This window comes from Heterodontus francisci, chromosome 22 (assembly GCF_036365525.1).
Source record: "Heterodontus francisci isolate sHetFra1 chromosome 22, sHetFra1.hap1, whole genome shotgun sequence".
NCBI lineage: Eukaryota > Metazoa > Chordata > Chondrichthyes > Heterodontiformes > Heterodontidae > Heterodontus > Heterodontus francisci.
In genome coordinates this window covers 11,019,571-11,041,332 of record NC_090392.1, presented here as the reverse complement: position 1 = coordinate 11,041,332, position 21,762 = coordinate 11,019,571, and positions in this window count along the sequence as shown.

Below are 21,762 nucleotides of genomic sequence, written 5' to 3'. Positions count from 1 at the left end.
TATCAGTGTATGTCTGTGTTACTGGGTGTCAGTCTATGTCTTTGTTACTGGGTGTCAGTGTGTGTCTTTGTTACTTGGTGTAAGTGTCTGTCAAAATAACTGGTGTCAGTGTATGTCTTTGCTACTTGGTGCAATTGTCTGTCCTTGTTACTTGGTGTCAGTGTATGTCTGTGTTACTTGGTGTAAGAGTGTGTCTTTGTTCCTGGGTGTCAGTGTATGTCTTTGTTACTGTGTATCAGTGTGTGTTACTGGGTGTCAGTGTGTGTCTGTGTTACTTGGTGTAAGTGTGCGTCTTTGTTACTTGGTGACCGTGTGTGTCTGTGTAACTGGGGGTCAGTGCATGTCTTTGTTACTGGGTGTCAGTGTATGTCTTTGTTACTTGGTGTAAGTGTGTGTCTGTGTTACTGGGTATCAGTGTATGTCTTTGTTACTGGGTATCAGTGTATGTCTTTGTGACTTGGTGTCAGTGTGTGTCTGTGTTACTGGGTGTCAGTGTGTGTCTGTGTTACTTGGTGTACGTGTGTGTCTGTGTTACTGGGTGTCAGTGTATCTCTTTGTTACTGGGTGTCAGTGTCTGTATTTGTTACTTGGTGTCAGTGTATGTCAAAATACTTGGTGTAAGTGTATGTCTTTGTTACTTGGTGCAATTGTCTGTCTTTGTTACTTGGTGTCAGTGTATGTCTGTGTTACTTGGTGTAAGTGTGTGTCTTTGTTAGTTGGTGTAAGTGTGTGTCTTTGTTACTTGGTGTCAGTGTGTGTCTTTGTTCCTGAGTGTCAGTGTATGTCTTTGTTACTGTGTATCAGTGTGTGTTACTGGGTGTCAGTGTGTGTCTGTGTGACTTGGTGTAAGTGTGTGTCTGTGTTACTGGGTGTCAGTGTGTGTCTGTGTTACTTGGTGCAAATCTGTGTCTTTGTTACTTGGTGTCAGTGTATGTCTGTGTTACTTGGTGTAAGTGTGTGTCTTTGTTACTTGGTGTAATTGTATGTCTTTGTTACTTGGTGTCAGTGTGTGTCTTTGTTACTTGGTGTCAGTGTATGTCTTTGTTACTTGGTGTAAGTGTCTGTCTGTGTTACTTGGTGTAAGTGTGTGTCTGTGTTCCTGGGTATCAGTGTATGTCTTTGTTACTTGGTGTCAGTGCATGTCTGTGTTACTTGGTGTCAGTGTATGTCTGTGTTACTTGGTGTCCGTTTGTGTCTGTGTTACTGGGTGTCTGTGCATGTCTTTGTTACTTGGTGTAAGTGTGTGTCTGTGTTACTGGGTATCACTGTCTGTCTTTGTTACATGGTGTAAGTGTGTGTCTTTGTTACTTGGTGTAATTGTATGTCTTTGTTACTTGGTGTCAGTGTGTGTCTGTGTTACTTGGTGTAAGTGTATGTCTTTGTTACTTGGTGTATGTGTGTGTCTGTGTTACTTGGTGTAAGTGTGTGTCTGTGTTCCTGGGTATCAGTGTATGTCTTTGTTACTTGTTGTCAGTGTATGTCTGTGTTACTTGTTGTAAGTGTGTGTCTGTGTTACTGGGTATCAGTGTATGTCTTTGTTACTTGGTGTCAGTGTTTGTCTGTGTTGCTTGGTGCAAGTGTGTGTCTGTATTACTGGTTGTCAGTGTGTGTCTTTGTTACTTGGTGTATGTGTGTGCCTGTGTTACTGGGTATCAGTGTGTGTCTTTGTTCCTGGGTGTCAGTGTATGTCTTTGTTACTGTGTATCAGTGTGTGTTACTGGGTGTCAGTGTGTGTCTGTGTTACTTGGTGTAAGTGTGTGTCTTCGTTACTTGGTGTCCTTGTGTGTCTGTGTTACTGGGTGTCAGTGTATGTCTTTGTTACTGGGTGTCAGTGTATGACTTTGTTACTTGGTGTAAGTGTTTATCTGTGTTACTGGGTATCAGTGTCTGTCTTTGTTACATGGTGTAAGTGTGTGTCTGTGTTACTGGGTATCAGTGTATGTCTTTGTTACTGGGTGTCAGTATGTGTCTGTGTTACTGGGTATCAGTGTATGTCTTTGTGACGTGGTATCAGTGTATGTCTTTGTTACTGGGTGTCAGTGTGTGTCTGTGTTCCTGGGTATCAGTGTCTGTCTTTGTGACTTGGTGTCAGTTTATTTCTTTGTTACTGGGTGTCAGTGTGTGTCTTTGTGACTTGGTGTCAGTGTATGTCTGTGTTACTTGGTGTAAGTGTGTGTCTGTGTATCAGTGTATGTCTTTGTGACTTGGTGTCAGTGTATGTCTTTGCTACTGGGTGTCAGTGTGTGTCTTTGTTACTTGGTGTCCGTGTGTGTCTGTGTTACTGGGTGTCAGTGCATGTCTTTGTTACTTGGTGTCAGTGTATGTCTTTGTTACTTGGTGTAAGTGTGTGTCTGTGTTACTGGGTATCAGTGTGTGTCTTTGTTACCAGGTGTAAGTGTGTGTCTGTGTTACTGGGTATCAGTGTATGTCTTTGTTACTGGGTATCAGTGTATGTCTTTGTGACTTGGTGTCAGTGTGTGTCTGTGTTACTGGGTGTCAGTGTATGTCAAAATACTTGGTGTAAGTGTATGTCTTTGTTATCCTGTGCAATTGTCTGTCTTTGTTACTTGGTGTCAGTGTATGTCTGTGTTACTTGGTGTAAGTGTGTGTCTGTGTTACTTGGTGTCAGTGTGTGTCTTTGTTCCTGGGTGTCAGTGTATGTCTTTGTTACTGTGTATCAGTGTGTGTTACTTGGTGTCCGTGTGTGTCTGTGTTACTGGGTGTCAGTGCATGTCTTTGTTACTGGGTGTCAGTGTATGTCTTTGTTACTTGGTGTAAGTGTCTGTCTGTGTTACTGGGTATCAGTGTGTGTCTTTGTTACTAGGTGTAAGTGTGTGTCTGTGTTACTGGGTATCAGTGTATGTCTTTGTGACTTGGTGTCAGTGTGTGTCTGTGTTACTGGGTGTCAGTGTGTGTCTGTGTTACTTGGTGTACGTGCGTGTCTGTGTTACTGGGTGTCAGTGTATGTCTTTGTTACTGGGTGTCAGTGTATGTCTTTGTTCTTGGTGTCAGTGTATGTCAAAATACTTGGTGTAAGTGTATGTCTTTGTTACTTGGTGCAATTGTCTGTCTTTGTTACTTGGTGTCAGTGTGTGTCTGTGTTACTTGGTGTAAGTGTGTGTCTTTGTTACTTGGTGTCCGTGTGTGTCTGTGTTACTGGGTGTCAGTGCATGTCTTTGTTACTGGGTGTCAGTGTATGACTTTGTTACTTGGTGTAAGTGTGTGTCTGTGTTACTGGGTATCAGTGTGTGTCTTTTTACTAGGTGTAAGTGTGTGTCTGTGTTACTGGGTGTCAGTGTGTGTCTGTGTTACTTGGGGTAAGTGTGTGTTTGTGTTACTGGGTGTCAGTGTATGTCTTTTTTACTGGGTGTCAGTGTATGTCTTTGTTACTTGGTGTCAGTGTATGTCAAAATACTTGGTGTAAGTGTATGTCTTTGTTACTTGGTGGAAGTGTGTTTCTGTGTTACTGGGTATCAGTGTCTGTCTTTGTTACTTGGTGTAAGTGTGTGTCTGTGTTACTGGGTATCAGTGTATGTCTGTGTTACTGGGTGTCAGTCTATGTCTTTGTTACTGGGTGTCAGTGTGTGTCTTTGTTACTTGGTGTAAGTGTCTGTCAAAATAACTGGTGTCAGTGTATGTCTGTGTTACTCGGTGCAAGTGTATGTCTTTGTTACTTGGTGTCAGTGTGTGTCTGTGACACTACGTGTCAGTATTTAGCTTAGTTTTGAGATACAGCAGTGAAACTGGCCCTTCGTTCCACCGAGTCTGTGCCGACCATCAACCACCCATTTATACTAATCCGACTCGAATCCCAGATTCCAATAACATCCCCACCGGTCCCTATATATTTCCCTACCACTTACCTATACTAGGGGCAATTTATAATGGCCAATTATCCTCCCTATCAGCAAGTCTTTGGCATGTGGGAGGAAACCGGAGCACCCGGACGAAACCCACGCAGACACAGGGAGAACTTGCAAACTCTGCACAGGCAGCACCCAGAATCGATCCCGGGTCCCTGGAGCTGTGAGGCTGCAGTGCTAACCAATGCGCCACTGTGCCGTCCAGTGTGTATCTGTGTTCCTGGGTGGCAGTGTATGTCTTTGTTACTTGGTGTCAGTGCGTGTCTGTGTTGCTGGGTGTCAGTGTGTTTGTTTGTCTTACTGGCTGTCAGTGTGTGTCTGTGTTACTTGGTGTAAGTGTGTGTCTTTGTTACTTGGTGTCCGTGTGTGTCTGTGTTACTGGGTATCAGTGTGTGTCTTTTTTACGAGGTGTAAGTGTGTGTCTGTGTTACTGGGTGTCAGTGTGTGTCTGTGTTACTTGGTGTAAGTGTGTGTCTGTGTTACTGGGTATCAGTGTGTGTCTTTTTTACGAGGTGTAAGTGTGTGTCTGTGTTACTGGGTGTCAGTGTGTGTCTGTGTTACTTGGTGTACGTGTGTGTCTGTGTTACTGGGTGTCAGTGTATGTCTTTTTTACTGGGTGTCAGTGTATGTCTTTGCTACTTGGTGTCAGTGTATGTCAAAATACTTGCTGTAAGTGCATGTCTTTGTTACTTGGTGCAATTGTCTGTCCTTGTTACTTGGTGTCAGTGTATGTCTGTGTTACTTGGTGTAAGAGTGTGTCTTTGTTAGTTGGTGTAAGTGTGTGTCTTTGTTCCTGGGTATCAGTGTATGTCTTTGTTACTGTGTATCAGTGTGTGTTACTGGGTGTCAGTGTGTGTCTGTGTTACTTGGTGTAAGTGTGCGTCTTTGTTACTTGGTGACCGTGTGTGTCTGTGTAACTGGGGGTCAGTGCATGTCTTTGTTACTGGGTGTCAGTGTATGTCTTTGTTACTTGGTGTAAGTGTGTGTCTGTGTTACTGGGTATCAGTGTATGTCTTTGTTACTGGGTATCAGTGTATGTCTTTGTGACTTGGTGTCAGTGTGTGTCTGTGTTACTGGGTGTCAGTGTGTGTCTGTGTTACTTGGTGTACGTGTGTGTCTGTGTTACTGGGTGTCAGTGTATCTCTTTGTTACTGGGTGTCAGTGTATGTATTTGTTACTTGGTGTCAGTGTATGTCAAAATACTTGGTGTAAGTGTATGTCTTTGTTACTTGGTGCAATTGTCTGTCTTTGTTACTTGGTGTCAGTGTATGTCTGTGTTACTTGGTGTAAGTGTGTGTCTTTGTTAGTTGGTGTAAGTGTGTGTCTTTGTTACTTGGTGTCAGTGTGTGTCTTTGTTCCTGAGTGTCAGTGTATGTCTTTGTTACTGTGTATCAGTGTGTGTTACTGGGTGTCAGTGTGTGTCTGTGTGACTTGGTGTAAGTGTGTGTCTTTGTTACTTGGTGTCCGTGTGTGTCTGTGTTACTGGGTGTCAGTGTATGTCTTTGTTACTGGGTGTCATTGTATGTCTTTGTTACTTGGTGTAAGTGTTATCTGTGTTACTGGGTATCAGGGTATGTCTGTGTATCAGTGTATGTCTTTGTGACTTGGTGTCAGTGTATGTCTGTGTTACTTGGTGTAAGTGTGTGTCTGTGTATCAGTGTATGTCTTCGTGACTTGGTGTCAGTGTATGTCTGTGTTACGGGGGGTCAGTGTGTGTCTGTGTTACTGGGGGCCAGTGTGTGTTTCTAACTGGGTGTCAGTCTGTGTCTGTGTTACTGGCTATCAGTGTATGTCTTTGTTATTGGTGTAAGCGTATGTCTTTGTTACTTGGTGTCAGTGTATGTGTTTGTGACTTTGTGTCAGTGCATGTCTTTGTTACTGGTTGTCAGTGCATGTCTTTGTTACTTGGTGTCAGTATTTAGTTTTGTTTAGAGATACAGCACTGAAACAGGCCCTTCGGTCCACCGAGTCTGTGCCGATCATCAACCAATACTAATCCTACAGAATCCCATATTCCAATAACATCCCCACCGGTCCCTATATATTTCCCTACCACCTACCTATACTAGGGGCAATTTATAATGGCCAATTAACCTCCCAACCAGCAAGTCTTTGGCATGTGGGAGGAAACCGGAGCACCAGGACGAAACCCACGCAGACACAGGGAGAACTTGCAAACGCCGCACAGGCAGTACCCAGAATCGATCCCGGGTCCCTGGAGCTGTGAGGCTGCAGTGCTAACCAATGCGCCACTGTGCCGCCCAGTGTGTATCTGTGTTATTGTGTGTCAGTGTATGTCTTTGTTACTTGGTGTCAGTGTGTGTCTGTGTTGCTGGGTGTCAGTGTGTTTTTTTGTCTTACTGGCTGTCAGTGTGTGTCTGTGTTACTTGGTGTAAGTGTGTGTCTTTGTTACTTGGTGTCCGTGTGTGTCTGTGTTACTGGGTGTCAGTGCATGTCTTTGTTACTGGGTGTCAGTGTATGACTTTGTTACTTGGTGTAAGTGTGTGTCTGTGTTACTGGGTATCAGTGTGTGTCTTTTTACTAGGTGTAAGTGTGTGTCTGTGTTACTGGGTGTCAGTGTGTGTCTGTGTTACTTGGGGTAAGTGTGTGTTTGTGTTACTGGGTGTCAGTGTATGTCTTTTTTACTGGGTGTCAGTGTATGTCTTTGTTACTTGGTGTCAGTGTATGTCAAAATACTTGGTGTAAGTGTATGTCTTTGTTACTTGGTGCAATTGTCTGTCTTTGTTACTTGGTGTCAGTGTATGTCTGTGTTACTTGGTGTAAGTGTGTGTCCTTGTTAGTTGGTGTAAGTGTGTGTCTTTGTTACTTGGTGTCAGTGTGTGTCTTTGTTACTGTGTATCAGTGTATGTCTTTGTTACTGTGTATCAGTGTGTGTTACTGGGTGTCAGTGTGTGTCTGTGTTACTTGGTGTAAGCGTGCGTCTTTGTTACTTGGAGTCCGTGTGTGGCTGTGTAACTGGGTGTCAGTGCATGTCGTTGTTACTGGGTGTCAGTGTATGTCATTGTTACTTGGTGTAAGTGTGTGTCTGTGTTACTGGGTATCAGTGTATGTCTTTGTTACTGGGTATCAGTGTATGTCTTTGTGACTTGGTGTCAGTGTGTGTCTGTGTTACTGGGTGTCAGTGTGTGTCTGTGTTACTTGGTGTACGTGTGTGTCTGTGTTACTGGGTGTCAGTGTATCCCTTTGTTACTGGGTGTCAGTGTATGTCTTTGTTACTTGGTGTCAGTGTATGTCAAAATACTTGGTGTAAGTGTATGTCTTTGTTACTTGGTGCAATTGTCTGTCTTTGTTACTTGGTGTCAGAGTATGTCTGTGTTACTTGGTGTAAGTGTGTGTCTTTGTTAGTTGGTGTAAGTGTGTGTCTTTGTTACTTGGTGTAAGTGTGTGTCTTTGTTCCTGAGTGTCAGTGTATGTATTTGTTATTGTGTATCAGTGTGTGTTACTGGGTGTCAGTGTGTGTCTGTGTTACTTGGTGTAAGTGTGTGTCTTTGTTACTTGGTGTCCGTATGTGTCTGTGTTACTGGGTGTCAGTGTATGTCTTTGTTACTGGGTGTCATTGTATGTCTTTGTTACTTGGTGTAAGTGTTTATCTGTGTTACTGGGTATCAGTGTATGTCTTTGTGACTTGGAATTAGTGTATGTCTTTGTGACTTGGTGTCAGTGTATGTCTTTGTTACTGGGTGTCAGTGTGTGTCTTTGTGACTTGGTGTCAGTGTGTGTCTGTGTTACTTGGGGTAAGTGTGTGTCTGTGTTACTGGCTGTCAGTGTATGTCTTTTTTACTGGGTGTCTGTGTATGTCTTTGTTACTTGGTGTCAGTGTATGTCAAAATACTTGGTGTAAGTGTATGTCTTTGTTACTTGGTGCAATTGTCTGTCTGTGTTACTTGGTGTAAGTGTGTGTCTTTGTTAGTTGGTGTAAGTGTGTGTCTTTGTTACTGTGTATCAGTGCATGTCTTTGTTACTGTGTATCAGTGTGTGTTACTGGGTGTCAGTGTGTGTCTGTGTTACTTATGTAAGCGTGCGTCTTTGTTACTTGGAGTCCGTGTGTGGCTGTGTAACTGGGTGTCAGTGCATGTCTTTGTTACTGGGTGTCAGTGTATGTCTTTGTTACTTGGTGTAAGTGTGTGTCTGTGTTACTGGGTATCAGTGTATGTCTTTGTTACTGGGTATCAGAGTATGTCTTTGTGACTTGGTGTCAGTGTGTGTCTGTGTTACTGGGTGTCAGTGTGTGTCTGTGTTACTTGGTGTCAGTGTATGTCAAAATACTTGGAGTAAGTGTATGTCTTTGTTACTTGGTGCAATTGTCTGTCTTTGTTACTTGGTGTCAGAGTATGTCTGTGTTACTGGGTGTCAGTGTGTGTCTGTGTTACTTGGTGTACGTGTGTGTCTGTGTTACTGGGTGTCAGTGTATCTCTTTGTTACTGGGTGTCAGTGTATGTATTTGTTACTTGGTGTCAGTGTATGTCAAAATACTTGGTGTAAGTGTATGTCTTTGTTACTTGGTGCAATTGTCTGTCTTTGTTACTTGGTGTCAGTGTATGTCTGTGTTACTTGGTGTAAGTGTGTGTCTTTGTTAGTTGGTGTAAGTGTGTGTCTTTGTTACTTGGTGTCAGTGTGTGTCTTTGTTCCTGAGTGTCAGTGTATGTCTTTGTTACTGTGTATCAGTGTGTGTTACTGGGTGTCAGTGTGTGTCTGTGTGACTTGGTGTAAGTGTGTGTCTTTGTTACTTGGTGTCCGTGTGTGTCTGTGTTACTGGGTGTCAGTGTATGTCTTTGTTACTGGGTGTCATTGTATGTCTTTGTTACTTGGTGTAAGTGTTATCTGTGTTACTGGGTATCAGGGTATGTCTGTGTATCAGTGTATGTCTTTGTGACTTGGTGTCAGTGTATGTCTGTGTTACTTGGTGTAAGTGTGTGTCTGTGTATCAGTGTATGTCTTCGTGACTTGGTGTCAGTGTATGTCTGTGTTACGGGGGGTCAGTGTGTGTCTGTGTTACTGGGGGCCAGTGTGTGTTTCTAACTGGGTGTCAGTCTGTGTCTGTGTTACTGGCTATCAGTGTATGTCTTTGTTATTGGTGTAAGCGTATGTCTTTGTTACTTGGTGTCAGTGTATGTGTTTGTGACTTTGTGTCAGTGCATGTCTTTGTTACTGGTTGTCAGTGCATGTCTTTGTTACTTGGTGTCAGTATTTAGTTTTGTTTAGAGATACAGCACTGAAACAGGCCCTTCGGTCCACCGAGTCTGTGCCGATCATCAACCAATACTAATCCTACAGAATCCCATATTCCAATAACATCCCCACCGGTCCCTATATATTTCCCTACCACCTACCTATACTAGGGGCAATTTATAATGGCCAATTAACCTCCCAACCAGCAAGTCTTTGGCATGTGGGAGGAAACCGGAGCACCAGGACGAAACCCACGCAGACACAGGGAGAACTTGCAAACGCCGCACAGGCAGTACCCAGAATCGATCCCGGGTCCCTGGAGCTGTGAGGCTGCAGTGCTAACCAATGCGCCACTGTGCCGCCCAGTGTGTATCTGTGTTATTGTGTGTCAGTGTATGTCTTTGTTACTTGGTGTCAGTGTGTGTCTGTGTTGCTGGGTGTCAGTGTGTTTTTTTGTCTTACTGGCTGTCAGTGTGTGTCTGTGTTACTTGGTGTAAGTGTGTGTCTTTGTTACTTGGTGTCCGTGTGTGTCTGTGTTACTGGGTGTCAGTGCATGTCTTTGTTACTGGGTGTCAGTGTATGACTTTGTTACTTGGTGTAAGTGTGTGTCTGTGTTACTGGGTATCAGTGTGTGTCTTTTTACTAGGTGTAAGTGTGTGTCTGTGTTACTGGGTGTCAGTGTGTGTCTGTGTTACTTGGGGTAAGTGTGTGTTTGTGTTACTGGGTGTCAGTGTATGTCTTTTTTACTGGGTGTCAGTGTATGTCTTTGTTACTTGGTGTCAGTGTATGTCAAAATACTTGGTGTAAGTGTATGTCTTTGTTACTTGGTGCAATTGTCTGTCTTTGTTACTTGGTGTCAGTGTATGTCTGTGTTACTTGGTGTAAGTGTGTGTCCTTGTTAGTTGGTGTAAGTGTGTGTCTTTGTTACTTGGTGTCAGTGTGTGTCTTTGTTACTGTGTATCAGTGTATGTCTTTGTTACTGTGTATCAGTGTGTGTTACTGGGTGTCAGTGTGTGTCTGTGTTACTTGGTGTAAGCGTGCGTCTTTGTTACTTGGAGTCCGTGTGTGGCTGTGTAACTGGGTGTCAGTGCATGTCGTTGTTACTGGGTGTCAGTGTATGTCATTGTTACTTGGTGTAAGTGTGTGTCTGTGTTACTGGGTATCAGTGTATGTCTTTGTTACTGGGTATCAGTGTATGTCTTTGTGACTTGGTGTCAGTGTGTGTCTGTGTTACTGGGTGTCAGTGTGTGTCTGTGTTACTTGGTGTACGTGTGTGTCTGTGTTACTGGGTGTCAGTGTATCCCTTTGTTACTGGGTGTCAGTGTATGTCTTTGTTACTTGGTGTCAGTGTATGTCAAAATACTTGGTGTAAGTGTATGTCTTTGTTACTTGGTGCAATTGTCTGTCTTTGTTACTTGGTGTCAGAGTATGTCTGTGTTACTTGGTGTAAGTGTGTGTCTTTGTTAGTTGGTGTAAGTGTGTGTCTTTGTTACTTGGTGTAAGTGTGTGTCTTTGTTCCTGAGTGTCAGTGTATGTATTTGTTATTGTGTATCAGTGTGTGTTACTGGGTGTCAGTGTGTGTCTGTGTTACTTGGTGTAAGTGTGTGTCTTTGTTACTTGGTGTCCGTATGTGTCTGTGTTACTGGGTGTCAGTGTATGTCTTTGTTACTGGGTGTCATTGTATGTCTTTGTTACTTGGTGTAAGTGTTTATCTGTGTTACTGGGTATCAGTGTATGTCTTTGTGACTTGGAATTAGTGTATGTCTTTGTGACTTGGTGTCAGTGTATGTCTTTGTTACTGGGTGTCAGTGTGTGTCTTTGTGACTTGGTGTCAGTGTGTGTCTGTGTTACTTGGGGTAAGTGTGTGTCTGTGTTACTGGCTGTCAGTGTATGTCTTTTTTACTGGGTGTCTGTGTATGTCTTTGTTACTTGGTGTCAGTGTATGTCAAAATACTTGGTGTAAGTGTATGTCTTTGTTACTTGGTGCAATTGTCTGTCTGTGTTACTTGGTGTAAGTGTGTGTCTTTGTTAGTTGGTGTAAGTGTGTGTCTTTGTTACTGTGTATCAGTGTATGTCTTTGTTACTGTGTATCAGTGTGTGTTACTGGGTGTCAGTGTGTGTCTGTGTTACTTATGTAAGCGTGCGTCTTTGTTACTTGGAGTCCGTGTGTGGCTGTGTAACTGGGTGTCAGTGCATGTCTTTGTTACTGGGTGTCAGTGTATGTCTTTGTTACTTGGTGTAAGTGTGTGTCTGTGTTACTGGGTATCAGTGTATGTCTTTGTTACTGGGTATCAGTGTATGTCTTTGTGACTTGGTGTCAGTGTGTGTCTGTGTTACTGGGTGTCAGTGTGTGTCTGTGTTACTTGGTGTCAGTGTATGTCAAAATACTTGGAGTAAGTGTATGTCTTTGTTACTTGGTGCAATTGTCTGTCTTTGTTACTTGGTGTCAGAGTATGTCTGTGTTACTTGGTGTCAGTGTGTGTCTTTGTTCCTGAGTGTCAGTGTATGTCTTTGTTACTGTGTATCAGTGTGTGTTACTGGGTGTCAGTGTTACTTGGTGTAAGTGTGTGTCTTTGTTACTTGGTGTCCGTGTGTGTCTGTGTTACTGGGTGTCAGTGTATGTCTTTGTTACTGGGTGTCATTGTATGTCTTTGTTACTTGGTGTAAGTGTTTATCTGTGTTACTGGGTATCAGTGTATGTCTTTGTGACTTGGTATTAGTGTATGTCTTTGTTACTGGGTGTCAGTGTGTGTCTGTGTTACTGGGTGTCAGTGTGTGTCTTTGTGACTTGGTGTCAGTGTATGTCTTTGTTACTGGGTGTCAGTGTGTGTCTTTGTGACTTGGTGTCAGTGTATGTCTGTGTTACTTGGTGTAAGTGTGTGTCTGTGTATCAATGTATGTCTTTGTGACTTGGTGTCAGTGTGTGTCTGTGTTACGGGGGGTCAGTGTATGTCTGTGTTACTTGGTGTAAGTGTGTGTCTGTGTATCAGTGTCTGTCTTTGTGACTTGGTGTCAGTGTGTGTCTGTGTTACGGGGGGGTCAGTGTGTGTCTGTGTTACTGGGGGCCAGTGTGTGTTTCTAACTGGGTGTAAGTGTGTGTCTGTGTTACTGGCTATCAGTGCATGTCTTTGTTACTAGGTGTAAGTGTATGTCTTTGTACTTGGTGTAAGTGTATGTCAAAATACTTGGTGTAATTGTATGTGTTACTCGGTGCAAGTGTATGTCTTTGTTACTTGGTGTCAGTATTTAGTTTAGTTTAGAGATACAGCACTGAAACAGGCCCTTCGGGATACCGAGTCTGTGCCGACCATCAACCAACCATTTATACTAATCCGACACGAATCCCATATTCCAATAACATCCCCACCGGTCCCTGTATATTTCCCTACCACCAACCTCTACTAGGGGCAATTTATAATGGCCAATTAACCTCCCAACCAGCAAGTCTTTGGCATGTGGGAGGAAACAGGAGCACCCGGAGGAAACCCACGCAGACACAGGGAGAACTTGCAAACTCCGCACAGGCAGTACACAGAATCGATCCCGGGTCCCTGGAGCTGTGAGGCTGCAGTGCTAACCACTGCGCCACAGTGCCGCCCAGTGTGTATCTGTGTTACTGGGTGTCAGTGTATGTCTTTGTTACTTGGTGTCAGTGTGTGTCTGTGTTGCTGGGTGTCAGTGTGTTTGTTTGTCTTACTGGCTGTCAGTGTGTGTCTGTGTTACTTGGTGTAAGTGTGTGTCTTTGTTACTTGGTGTCCGTGTGTGTCTGTGTTACTGGGTGTCAGTGCATGTCTTTGTTACTGGGTGTCAGTGTATGACTTTGTTACTTGGTGTAAGTGTGTGTCTGTGTTACTGGGTATCAGTGTGTGTCTTTTTACTAGGTGTAAGTGTGTGTCTGTGTTACTGGGTGTCAGTGTGTGTCTGTGTTACTTGGGGTAAGTGTGTGTCTGTGTTACTGGCTGTCAGTGTATGTCTTTTTTACTGGGTGTCTGTGTATGTCTTTGTTACTTGGTGTCAGTGTATGTCAAAATACTTGGTGTAAGTGTATGTCTTTGTTACTTGGTGCAATTGTCTGTCTGTGTTACTTGGTGTAAGTGTGTGTCTTTGTTAGTTGGTGTAAGTGTGTGTCTTTGTTACTGTGTATCAGTGTATGTCTTTGTTACTGTGTATCAGTGTGTGTTACTGGGTGTCAGTGTGTGTCTGTGTTACTTATGTAAGCGTGCGTCTTTGTTACTTGGAGTCCGTGTGTGGCTGTGTAACTGGGTGTCAGTGCATGTCTTTGTTACTGGGTGTCAGTGTATGTCTTTGTTACTTGGTGTAAGTGTGTGTCTGTGTTACTGGGTATCAGTGTATGTCTTTGTTACTGGGTATCAGTGTATGTCTTTGTGACTTGGTGTCAGTGTGTGTCTGTGTTACTGGGTGTCAGTGTGTGTCTGTGTTACTTGGTGTACGTGTGTGTCTGTGTTACTGGGTGTCAGTGTATCTCTTTGTTACTGGGTGTCAGTGTATGTCTTTGTTACTTGGTGTCAGTGTATGTCAAAATACTTGGAGTAAGTGTATGTCTTTGTTACTTGGTGCAATTGTCTGTCTTTGTTACTTGGTGTCAGAGTATGTCTGTGTTACTTGGTGTAAGTGTGTGTCTTTGTTAGTTGGTGTAAGTGTGTGTCTTTGTTACTTGGTGTCAGTGTGTGTCTTTGTTCCTGAGTGTCAGTGTATGTCTTTGTTACTGTGTATCAGTGTGTGTTACTGGGTGTCAGTGTTACTTGGTGTAAGTGTGTGTCTTTGTTACTTGGTGTCCGTGTGTGTCTGTGTTACTGGGTGTCAGTGTATGTCTTTGTTACTGGGTGTCATTGTATGTCTTTGTTACTTGGTGTAAGTGTTTATCTGTGTTACTGGGTATCAGTGTATGTCTTTGTGACTTGGTATTAGTGTATGTCTTTGTTACTGGGTGTCAGTGTGTGTCTGTGTTACTGGGTGTCAGTGTGTGTCTTTGTGACTTGGTGTCAGTGTATGTCTTTGTTACTGGGTGTCAGTGTGTGTCTTTGTGACTTGGTGTCAGTGTATGTCTGTGTTACTTGGTGTAAGTGTGTGTCTGTGTATCAATGTATGTCTTTGTGACTTGGTGTCAGTGTGTGTCTGTGTTACGGGGGGTCAGTGTGTGTCTGTGTTACTGGGGGCCAGTGTGTGTTTCTAACTGGGTGTAAGTGTGTGTCTGTGTTACTGGCTATCAGTGTATGTCTTTGTTACTTGGTGTAAGTGTATGTCTTTGTTACTTGGTGTAAGTGTATGTCAAAATACTTGGTGTAAGTGTATGTGTTACTCGGTGCAAGTGTATGTCTTTGTTACTTGGTGTCAGTATTTAGTTTAGTTTAGAGATACAGCACTGAAACAGGCCCTTCGGTCCACCGAGTCTGTGCCGACCATCAACCAACCATTTATACTAATCCGACACGAATCCCATATTCCAATAACATCCCCACCGGTCCCTATATATTTCCCTACCACCAACCTATACTAGGGGCAATTTATAATGGCCAATTAACCTCCCAACCAGCAAGTCTTTGGCATGTGGGAGGAAACAGGAGCACCCGGAGGAAACCCACGCAGACACAGGGAGAACTTGCAAACTCCGCACAGGCAGTACCCAGAATCGATCCAGGGTCCCTGGAGCTGTGAGGCTGCAGTGCTAACCACAGCGCCACTGTGCCGCCCAGTGTGTATCTGTGTTACTGGGTGTCAGTGTGTGTCTGTTTTACTTGGTGTAAGTGTGTGTCTTTGTTACTTGGTGTCCGTGTGTGTCTGTGTTACTGGGTGTCAGTGCATGTCTTTGTTACTGGGTGTCAGTGTATGTCTTTGTTACTTGGTGTAAGTGTGTGTCTGTGTTTCTGGGTATCAGTGTGTGTCTGTGTTACTTGGTGTAAGTGTGTGTCTGTGTTACTTGGTGTCAGTGTATGTCTTTTTTACTGGGTGTCAGTGTATGTCTTTGTTACTTGGTGTCAGTGTATGTCAAAATACTTGGTGTAAGTGTATGTCTTTGTTACTTGGTGCAATTGTCTGTCTTTGTTACTTGGTGTCAGTGTATGTCTGTGTTACTTGGTGTAAGTTTGTGTCTTTGTTCCTGGGTGTCAGTGTATGTCTTTGTTACTGTGTACCAGTGTGTGTTACTGGGTGTCAGTGTGTGTCTGTGTTACTTGGTGTAAGTGTGCGTCTTTGTTACTTGGTGTCCGTGTCTGTCTGTGTAACTGAGTGTCAGTGCATGTCTTTGTTACTGGGTGTCAGTGTATGTCTTTGTTACTTGGTGTAAGTGTGTGTCTGTGTTACTGGGTATCAGTGTATGTCTTTGTTACTGGGTATCAGTGTATGTCTTTGTGACTTGGTGTCAGTGTGTGTCTGTGTTACTGGTTGTCAGTGTGTGTCTGTGTTACTTGGTGTACGTGTGTGTCTGTGTTACTGGGTGTCAGTGTATCTCTTTGTTACTGGGTGTCAGTGTATGTCTTTGTTACTTGGTGTCAGTGTATGTCAAAATACTTGGTGTAAGTGTGTGTCTTTGTTAGTTGGTGTAAGTGTGTGTCTTTGTTACTTGGTGTCAGTGTGTGTCTTTGTTCCTGGGTGTCAGTGTATGTCTTTGTTACTGTGTATCAGTGTGTGTTACTGGGTGTCAGTGTTTGTCTGTGTTACTTGATGTAAGTGTGTGTCTTTGTTACTTGGTGTCCGTGTGTGTCTGTGTTACTGGGTGTCAGTGTATGTCTTTGTTACTGGGTGTCAGTGTATGTCTTTGTTACTTGGTGTAAGTGTTTATCTGTGTTACTGGGTATCAGTGTCTGTCTTTGTTACTTGGTGTAAGTGTGTGTCTGTGTTACTGGGTATCAGTGTATCTCGTTGTGACTTGGTATCAGTGTATGTCTTTGTTACTGGGTGTCAGTGTGTGTCTTTGTGACTTGGTGTCAGTGTATGTCTGTGTTACTTGGTGTCAGTGTATGTCTTTGTTACTGTGTATCAGTGTGTGTTACTGGGTGTCAGTGTGTGCCTGTGTTACTTGATGTAAGTGTGTGTCTTTGTGACTTGGTGTCAGTGTGTGTCTGTGTTACTGGGTGTCAGTGTGTGTCTGTGTTACTTGGTGTACGTGTGTGTCTGTGTTACTGGGTGTCAGTGTATCTCTTTGTTACTGGGTGTCAGTGTATGTCTTTGTTACTTGGTGTCAGTGTATGTCAAAATACTTGGTGTAAGTGTGTGTCTTTGTTAGTTGGTGTAAGTGTATGTCTTTGTGACTTGGTGTCAGTGTATGTCTTTGTTACTGGGTGTCAGTGTGTGTCTTTGTGACTTGGTGTCAGTGTATGTCTGTGTTACTTGGTGTAAGTGTGTGCCTTTGTATCAGTGTATGTCTTTGTGACTTGGTGTCAGTGTATGTCTTTGTTACTGGGTGTCAGTGTGTGTCTTTGTGACTTGGTGTCAGTGTATGTCTGTGTTACGGGGGGTCAGTGTGTGTCTGTGTTACTGGGGGCCAGTGTGTGTTTCTAACTGGGTGTCAGTGTGTGTCTGTGTTACTGGCAATCAGTGTATGTCTTTGTCACTTGGTGTAAGTGTATGTCTTTGTTACTTGGTGTCAGTGTATGTGTTTGTGACTTGGTGTCAGTGTATGTCTTTGTTACTGGGTGTCAGTGTATGTCTTTGTTACTTGGTGTAAGTGTATGTCAAAATAATTGGTGTAAGTGTATGTCTTTGTTACTTGGTGTCAGTGTGTGTCTGTGACACCAGGTGTCAGTATTTAGTTTAGTTTGGAGATACAGCACTGAAACAGGCCCTTCGGTCCACCGAGTCTGTGCCGACCATCAACCAACCATTTATACTAATCCTACACGAATCCCATATTCCAATAACATCCCCACCGGTCCCTATATATTTCCCTACCACCTACCTATACTAGGGGCAATTTATAATGGCCAATTAACCTCCCAACCAGCAAGTCTTTGGCATGTGGCAGGAAACCGGAGCACCCGGACGAAACCCACGCAGACACAGGGAGAACTTGCAAACTCCGCACAGGCAGTACCCAGAATCGATCCCGGGTTCCTGGAGCTGTGAGGCTGCAGTGCTAACCACTGCGCCACTGTGCCGTCCAGTGTGTATCTGTGTTCCTGGGTGTCAGTGTATGTCTTTGTTACTTGGTGTCATTGTGTGTCTGTGTTGCTGGGTGTCAGTGTGTTTGTTTGTCTTACTGGCTGTCAGTGTGTGTCTGTGTTACTTGGTGTAAGTGTGTGTCTTTGTTACTTGGTGTCCGTGTGTGTCTGTGTTACTGGGTGTCAGTGCATGTCTTTGTTACTGGGTGTCAGTGCATGTCTTTGTTACTTGGTGTAAGTGTGTGTCTGTGTTACTGGGTATCAGTGTGTGTCTTTTTTACTAGGTGTAAGTGTGTGTCTGTGTTACTGGGTGTCAGTGTGTGTCTGTGTTACTTGGTGTAAGTGTGTGTCTGTGTTACTGGGTGTCAGTGTATGTCTTTGTTACTGGGTGTCAGTGTATGTCTTTGTTACTTGGTGTCAGTGTATGTCAAAATACTTGGTGTAAGTGTATGTCTTTGTTACTTGGTGCAATTGTCTGTCTTTGTTACTTGTTGTCAGTGTATGTCTGTGTTACTTGGTGTAAGTTTGTGTCTTTGTTTGTTTGTGTAAGTGTGTGTCCTTGTTTCTTGGTGTCAGTGTGTGTCTTTGTTCCTGGGTGTCAGTGTATGTCTTTGTTACTGTGTATCAGTGTGTGTTACTGGGTGTCAGTATGTGTCTGTGTTACTTGGTGTAAGTGTGCGTCTTTGTTACTTGGTGTCCGTGTGTGTCTGTGTAACTGGGTGTCAGTGCATGTATTTGTTACTGGGTGTCAGTGTATGTCTTTGTTACTTGGTGTAAGTGTGTGTCTGTGTTACTGGGTTTCAGTGTATGTCTTTGTTACTGGGTATCAGTGTATATCTTTGTGACTTGGTGTCAGTGTGTGTCTGTGTTACTGGGTGTCAGTGTGTGTCTGTGTTACTTGGTGTACGTGTGTGTCTGTGTTACTGGGTGTCGGTGTATCTCTTTGTTACTGGGTGTCAGTGTATGTCTTTGTTACTTGGTGTCAGTGTATGTCAAAATACTTGGTGTAAGTGTATGTCTTTGTTACTTGCTGCAATTGTCTGTCTTTGTTACTTGGTGTCCGTGTGTGTCTGTGTTACTGGGTGTCAGTGCATGTCTTTGTTACTGGGTGTCAGTGTATGTCTTTGTTACTTGGTGTAAGTGTTTATCTGTGTTACTGGGTATCAGTGTCTGTCTTTGTTACTTGGTGTAAGTGTGTGTCTGTGTTCCTGGGTGTCAGTGTATGTCTTTGTGACTTGGTATCAGTGTATGTCTTTGTTACTGGGTGTCAGTGTGTGTCTGTGTTCCTGGGTATCAGTGTATGTCTTTGTGACTTGGTGTCAGTGTATGTCTTTGTTACTGGGTGTCAGTGTGTGTCTTTGTGTCTTGGTGTCAGTGTATGTCAGTGTTCCGCGGGGTCAGTGTGTGTCTGTGTTACTGGGGGCCAGTGTGTGTTTCTAACTGGGTGTCAGTGTGTGTCTGTGTTACTGGCTATCAGTGTATGTCTTTGTTACTTGGTGTAATTGTATGTCTTTGTTACTTGGTGTCAGTGTATGTGTTTGTGACTTGGTGTAAGAGTATGTCTGTGTTACTCGGTGCAAGTGCATGTATTTGTTACTTGGTGTCAGTGTGTGTCTGTGACACTAGGTGTCAGTATTTAGTTTAGTTTAGAGATACAGCACTGAAACAGGCCCTTCGGTCCACCGAGACTGTGCCGACCATCAACCAACCATTTATACTAATCCTACACGAATCCCATATTCCAATATCATCCCCACCGGTCCCTATATATTTCCCTACCACCTACCTATACTAGGGGCAATTTATAATAGCCAATTAACCTATCAACCTGCAAGTCTTTGGCATGTGGGAGGAAACCGAAGCTCCCGGAGGAAACCCTCGCAGACACAGGGAGAACTTGCATACTCCGCATCGGCAGTACCCAGAATCGAACCCGGGTCCCTGGAGCTGTGAGGCTGCAGTGCTAACCACTGCGCCACTGTGCCGCCCAGTGTGTATCTGTGTAACTGGGTGTCAGTGTATGTCTTTGTTACTTGGTGTCAGTGTGTGTCTGTGTTGCGGGGTGTCAGTGTGTTTGTTTGTCTTACTGGCTGTCAGTGTGTGTCTGTGTTACTGGGTGTCAGTGCATGTCTTTGTTACTGGGTGTCAGTGTATGTCTTTGTTCCTTGGTGTCAGTGTGTGTCTGTGTTACTGGGTATCAGTGTGTGTCTTTTTTACTAGGTGTAAGTGTGTGTCTGTGTTACTGGGTGTCAGTGTGTGTCTGTGTTACTTGGTGTAAGTGTGTGTCTGTGTTACTGGGTGTCAGTGTATGTCTTTGTTACTGGGTGTCAGTGTATGTCTTTGTTACTTGGTGTCAGTGTATGTCAAAACACTTGGTGTAAGTGTATGTCTTTGTTACTTGGTGCAATTGTCTGTCTTTGTTACTTGGTGTCAGTGTATGTCTGTGTTACTTGGTGTAAGTGTGTGTCTTTGTTAGTTGGTGTAAGTGTGTGTCTTTGTTACTTGGTGTCAGTGTATGTCTTTGTTACTGTGTATCAGTGTGTGTTACTGGGTGTCAGTGTGTGTCTGTGTTACTTGGTGTAAGTGTGCGTCTTTGTTACTTGGTGTCCGTGTGTGTCTGGGTAACTGGGTGTCAGTGCATGTCTTTGTTACTGGGTGTCAGTGTATGTCTTTGTGACTTGGTGTCAGTGTATGTCTGTGTTACGAGGGGTCAGTGTGTGTCTGTGTTACTGGGGGCCAGTGTGTGTTTCTAACTGGGTGTCAGTGTGTGTCTGTGTTACTGGCTATCAGTGTATGTCTTTGTTACTTGGTGTAAGTGCATGTCTTTGTTACTTGGAGTCAGTGTATGTGTTTGTGACTTGGTGTCAGTGTATGTCTTTGTTACTGGGTGTCAGTGTATGTCTTTGTTACTTGGTGTCAGTGTATGTCTGTGTTACTTGGTGTCAGTGTGTGTCTGTGTTACTTGGTGTACGTGTGTGTCTGTGTTTCTGGGTGTCAGTGTATCTCTTTGTTACTGGGTGTCAGTGTATGTCTTTGTTACTTGGTGTCAGTGTATGTCAAAATACTTGGTGTAAGTGTGTGTCTTTGTTAGTTGGTGTAAGTGTGTGTCTTTGTTACTTGGTGTAAGTTTGTGTCTTTGTATCAGTGTATGTCTTTGTGACTTGGTGTCAGTGTATGTCTTTGTTACTGGGTGTCAGTGTGTGTCTTTGTGACTTGGTGTCAGTGTATGTCTGTGTTACTTGGTGTAAGTGTGTGCCTTTGTATCAGTGTATGTCTTTGTGACTTGGTGTCAGTGTATGTCTTTGTTACTGGGTGTCAGTGTGTGTCTTTGTGACTTGGTGTCAGTGTATGTCTGTGTTACGGGGGGTCAGTGTGTGTCTGTGTTACTGGGGGCCAGTGTGTGTTTCTAACTGGGTGTCAGTGTGTGTCTGTGTTACTGGCAATCAGTGTATGTCTTTCTCACTTGGTGTAAGTGTATGTCTTTGTTACTTGGTGTCAGTGTATGTGTTTGTGACTTGGTGTCAGTGTATGTCTTTGTTACTGGGTGTCAGTGTATGTCTTTGTTACTTGGTGTAAGTGTGTGTCAAAATAATTGGTGTAAGTGTATGTCTGTGTTACTCGGTGCAAGTGTATGTCTTTGTTACTTGGTGTCAGTGTGTGTCTGTGACACCAGGTGTCAGTATTTAGTTTAGTTTGGAGATACAGCACTGAAACAGGCCCTTCGGTCCACCGAGTCTGTGCCGACCATCAACCAACCATTTATACTAATCCTACACGAATCCCATATTCCAATAACATCCCCACCGGTCCCTATATATTTCCCTACCACCTACCTATACTAGGGGCAATTTATAATGGCCAATTAACCTCCCAACCAGCAAGTCTTTGGCATGTGGCAGGAAACCGGAGCACAAGGACGAAACCCACGCAGACACAGGGAGAACTTGCAAACTCCGCACAGGCAGTACCCAGAATCGATCCCGGGTTCCTGGAGCTGTGAGGCTGCAGTGCTAACCACTGCGCCACTGTGCCGTCCAGTGTGTATCTGTGTTCCTGGGTGTCAGTGTATGTCTTTGTTACTTGGTGTCATTGTGTGTCTGTGTTGCTGGGTGTCAGTGTGTTTGTTTGTCTTACTGGCTGTCAGTGTGTGTCTGTGTTACTTGGTGTAAGTGTGTGTCTTTGTTACTTGGTGTCCGTGTGTGTCTGTGTTACTGGGTGTCAGTGCATGTCTTTGTTACTGGGTGTCAGTGCATGTCTTTGTTACTTGGTGTAAGTGTGTGTCTGTGTTACTGGGTATCAGTGTGTGTCTTTTTTACTAGGTGTAAGTGTGTGTCTGTGTTACTGGGTGTCAGTGTGTGTCTGTGTTACTTGGTGTAAGTGTGTGTCTGTGTTACTGGGTGTCAGTGTATGTCTTTGTTACTGGGTGTCAGTGTATGTCTTTGTTACTTGGTGTCAGTGTATGTCAAAATACTTGGTGTAAGTGTATGTCTTTGTTACTTGGTGCAATTGTCTGTCTTTGTTACTTGTTGTCAGTGTATGTCTGTGTTACTTGGTGTATGTTTGTGTCTTTGTTTGTTTGTGTAAGTGTGTGT